Source organism: Scylla paramamosain, unplaced genomic scaffold (genome assembly GCF_035594125.1).
Source record: "Scylla paramamosain isolate STU-SP2022 unplaced genomic scaffold, ASM3559412v1 Contig12, whole genome shotgun sequence".
Lineage (NCBI taxonomy): Eukaryota > Metazoa > Arthropoda > Malacostraca > Decapoda > Portunidae > Scylla > Scylla paramamosain.
In genome coordinates, this window is record NW_026973677.1 from 97,501 (window position 1) to 102,500 (window position 5,000).

The 5,000-nt window shown below is 45.3% G+C and overlaps 1 long non-coding RNA gene across 1 annotated transcript in view; it reads right to left on the minus strand.

Moving 5' to 3' along the window:
- LOC135097118 (uncharacterized) overlaps positions 1–3,052 on the minus strand; it is a 33,730-nt gene extending 30,678 nt beyond the window's left edge. The window contains exon 1 of the long non-coding RNA XR_010265385.1: positions 2,633–3,052. This is a non-coding gene — a long non-coding RNA (uncharacterized LOC135097118). The remainder of the gene's footprint in view (positions 1–2,632) is intronic.
- Between the last annotated feature and the right edge of the window lie 1,948 nt (positions 3,053–5,000).

Here is a 5,000-nt window from a genome sequence, read left to right on the forward strand (position 1 = left end):
AAAATAAAGATAAAAATAGCGATTGTTGTAGAAAAGAAGTAAGAAGGGAAGAGTTTTGGTTTGTGTGAGCAGGAGGGTTAGCTGTGGTGAGTGTGAAGGCAGCTGTAACAAACATGAGGCATTTGTCAACAAAATCAGAATGGTAAGTGTATTGTGGAAGTGTTCAGTGTATGCGTGTATGTAGCCCACGTGTATGACTTTGTTGTATTGTTTGGTGAGCACTGTGGAGTGTTTGGCTTCCCCCGTCCAGTGCAACATCTTGAAAGGGTAAATTATTCATCGTATTCCGTAACTGTGAGTCAGCGGTTCATCAGCGTGTTGCCCCAGGCGGGGTGAAGTGGTGGCGTGGTAGCGGGGCGGGGCGGGGCGGGTGGCGGAGCCTAGTGGAGCGAGGGTGGAGGTGATGGGCGAGATGTGATATTCTGCTGTACTACTGAACTTAGCGAGGAATGGTGACATACACTTACGAGTGTTATATAAGCAAATGCATGTTTTCACTATTCAAACATAAGTACACATCTCTCTCTCTCTCTCTCTCTCTCTCTCTCTCTCTCTCTCTCTCTCTCTCTCTCTCTCTCTCTCTCTCTAACACGGCATATTTTTTTTTTAGTTTTGTGTTTATGATGAGTATTCTATATGTAATAGTATTTTTAATCATAATTTCTCGTAAATCTCATAACGAGCAATTTAAAACAGATTGTGAGCAGGATTATGGCGCACACTTGGTAAGTGGCAGCCCTTCACTCAGTTAACACGGCTTAAGGAGGTGTATTGATGCTTTATGCACCAAAAAATTTGTCTGGCTGTTTTCTTTCCATGTTGCACAAGTAGCACAGTCCCACTCTGAGCTGATGTAAGGCATGTACCGGTGGGTTTCTGTCTTGTTAAGTAAAGGATTATGTTAGTGCGTAGTGTTTGCCTCTTTAGTGCTTCATAGAAAAGTGCCACTCAGCCACAACTCTTTTGTAAGTCTTTGTAGTAAACTACTGCACATAACTTATGTTACTTCCCTGTAGATTTTATTTATATTTTATTCCAGCATGCTCAAGCCCACGGGTGATTTCTTTCATTGATATGCAGGCCTCACGTACACTTCATTCTTTGTCAGTGTCGTACTGTATTCGCGGTGATCAGGGAACTGCTGGCTGATGCAGATCTAGTCTTCTCTTGGGGACTTATTGTCTGCATGCTGACAAGTTGAATCAGCAGAGGAGTCGACACTGCACAGCTCGGCGCTCTTCCCCTGTGCCTGAGCAACACGGCGCTGACACGTCTGTCCGATGCAGGGAGGAGACAGCAAGCGAGAGGCGAGGCTTGGCGCAGTTTGGATATGTTAAACAGTTAGTGTTCTTAATTTAGAGTAAATACACTTGAGAAAAGTAATATACGTGGGGAAAAGGTTTTCAGTTCAGATTTCCCATGAGATGGAAGTAAAAGGCATGTAGAAAGGTTTGGGTAAGCAATTACAGATTCAATTATGGTAAAATGTTTGCGGGAAAGGAAACTTTCTACATGTGAAGTGTCTTGTTGGGGCAATGGAAGTAAGTGAAAGGAAGACAAGGCTTTGCTGAGTCTAGACATGTCTGAGTATTACTATACGTGATTAGGATAAAGTTGTGAGAATTATTATTTTTTTTTATTTCCACTCATATTTCAATAGTTTTAGAAATAATACCTTCACATATAGTATGTGACATGGAGGGTGTATTTCACCTGTTAATTTTGAGGGTAATTTTTTATATTGTGTGCCCTTTACTTTCCGTTTTCTTTCTCGGTTAAGGCTGTCTGTCGTTCTCTCTAATGATAGACTATGGCATCTCGCCTCGGATCGATTCACCTCGCAAACTTTGCACATTTTCATTCTTATCTCTGTTATATTTGTGTACTTTGTAATTGCTAAACTGGGTGTATACCGATAGTATAAAGGACACTGCTACTGTGTCATGCGTATAATCACGTTGAAGAAAGTAGCCTATCATGTTTACGGATTCAGGTATTTTTCCTCTCAAAGTCCACCAGATTGAAACATTTAATATGTGAAAGGAGTGGTTGCAACCCACTTAGAGGGCTGGGGATCCACCTACCATAGCTCCACAACGCAGGGTTACCAAGCAGCCCTTCGCATGAGGCCCCAGAATGCCAGAAACAGCCCTTGTTATGCGAGGAAAAAATACTGAGTGACTTGTGATGTCAGAGTAAAAAATGAATAAGGGAGAGGAAAGGAAATATTTTGATCAGCACGTAACAAATGAAATATCTTAACACAGTACAGTTGATAATGAAACACTGGGTCACTGCATGCGAAGCACCACAGAGAGTACCGTTTCTCACATCTTGATCAAGCACCAAATAAACACATGAAACACGAGATGTGAAGACGATAATAATTGCTAGGACGATTCTAAGTATTACTCATGACCATGATGAGGTACAAAGCAACCAGCCACCCGCCTGCTGCCTTCATGGCTCCACTATCTGAGAGTGCAACACCTCGTGTGCCTCCTGCTCTCTCCCACAGTCTGCCTGCTGTGTGCCTGCGCTTCGCCTTACCTTCGGTGCGCTACACATATCTACGTACACATATCTACGTTCATAAGGTCAATATCTTGCTTCAGAAATTCAGGATACTCACTCCTACAAAATGGTGTCCCTCAGGTCCTCTGCGTCACTAACCACCGAGGTACTGAGGGAAGCAGCGCCACTCACGCAGTCATCACTCTTAACCTTGGCACCAGACTGAGTGTTGTGTTGGGCCAACACTCAAGAGGATGGCCTCGGCTCCGCGTGTGCTGTCGTTAACCTCAACAGCTCAATGAGGGCTGTCTTGGGAGGCCAGACTGCTTGCGCCGTCATTGGTCTTGTGGAGGGCGGTGACGCGGCTGGTGTCAGTACTGCAAGAAATGTCATTTAAAACCCTATAACTTCCACTACAACCTCCTGTCAGTGATGCAGATATCTTGTTAATTTGTCACTGGAACCACAACAACACCATTAAAAACCCCTATAACTTCCACTACAACATACTGAAATAGTGTTTATCCTGTCAGTAATGCAGAAATCTGTCACTAGAACCTTAAAAAACATTCCTACCCCTCTCTCTCTCTCTCTCTCTCTCTCTCTCTCTCTCTCTCTCTCTCTCTCTCTCTCTCTCTCTCGCACACATCCCCCTCTTCGTCTTTTAATGTCCCTAAGTGTTTTTATCTTTAATTCTCTTCATTTCTCTCTTTTTCTCATCTATTTTTATCACCTACCCACTCGCCTCTCACTCTCTCACTCTCTCACACTACCTCTCTCACTCTCAATGTCCCTTCGTTTTCCTATCTTTAATTCTCTTCATTTCTCTCTTTCTTCTCATCTCTTTCTGCCACCTACCTACTCCTCTCTCTCTCTCTCTCTCTCTCTCTCTCTCTGCAGCCAAGACAAACAAGGAAGGAAAACAAGAAGCCTGCAAACCAATTCAGAAGATGAATTGAAAAAAATGCAAGAATGGTAAGTAGCAGTAGTAGTAGTAGTAGTAGTAATAGGTATTGGGCATGGCAGTGTGTGTGTGTGTGTGTGTGTGTGTGTGACTCACAACACGCAACGAGCCCTTTAGAAAGATGTGTGTTAAGAAGGACGTGCCCCCGGCGGTAAGGAAAGCGCGGCAGAGACTTGGGGGTGCGGAGAGGACGGAGAGGGAGCGAGCCGGGAGGGGAAGCTTTACATTAACGGCTGTGTTATCAATGGCTGGAGGCAACAGGCTTTTTAAATGACCCACGGCGAGTGAGCGAGTTGTCTATACCATGGAATGCGAACGGAATTCATACAAAGTTGGAGAAAACTCAAGTGTTGCGAGTGCTGACCAGTATGGTGTTGTGGGAAGTAAAGCCAGCCTGCCAGTGTACGGCTCCCCGGCTACGTACCATGTCTCAGTGAGGTGGCTGGGTGGTGCAGCCGAGGGGCGGGGCGGGGCGGGGTGGTGTTGTGGTGTGTGTAAAGCGTTGTTAAGCTCACTGGTTCATGGCGTGGGTGTGAGTGTTGGTGAGCAGGCGTGGCTTCAGTTCAGTAATGTGTCTGGCATCATGTTGTGTTTTGGTGCACACCGCCGAGTTACTCCTTGTTTTTCGAGTGTGTCATTTGCTGCTGTGCAAGAAAGAATGCATCTGGCCATGTAAAGGATGGTTGCATTATCACAGCTGATACGAACCCACGCCTCGGAGCAGCGGTAAAGGAGTTACTTAATCATGTAACGAAAGGTTGTGTTACTCTGAGCGTTTTGCCAACACTGACAAACGACATTTTGAGAACATTGTGGTCCATGTTGATAGTGATGTTCGAGATGAGAGTAACGCGGATGAACTGCTGACAGGCTATCCCATGAAATATATAAGTGTGTGTGCTGTTAGTTGTAAAGTTAGCAGGTCAGGTTACAGAAAACGAGAGGGATGACTTGGGTAAATGGGAGACGGAAGAGTTTGGCAAGCTGTGGATTGGAAAGGTGATGTCAGTGTGTCAGAACACGATAATGAGAGGTCACTACTGGTGAAGATATCAACACTCACTTTAAAAGAGTACGTAACCAAGCGCAGGCCAGTCACGATTATGATGTCAGCACACACGTCAGCACCCCAGTGCTAGACAACCCTCCCTGCCCCTGGAACAGGTCAAGGCTGTGAGGCATTCCACCGGAACAAGTCAAGGCTGTGATGTCAGCACACACGTCAGCACCCCAGTGCTAGACAACCCTCCCTGCCCCTGGAACAGGTCAAGGCTGTGAGGCATTTCACTGGAACAAGTCAAGGCTGTGATGTCAGCACACACGTCAGCACCCCAGTGCTAGACAACCCTCCCTGCCCCTGGAGCAAGTCAAGGCTGTGAGGCCAGACAATTTGTGGTCAATAAACTTATCTATCTGTGTGTGTGTTTTCAAGGTGTTTTGGAAAGGATAGGGATGTTTTTGTTATTGTTGTTGTTGTTTGTGATGTTTTTTGCATGCTGTTCTATTTCCTGGGTGTTTTTGG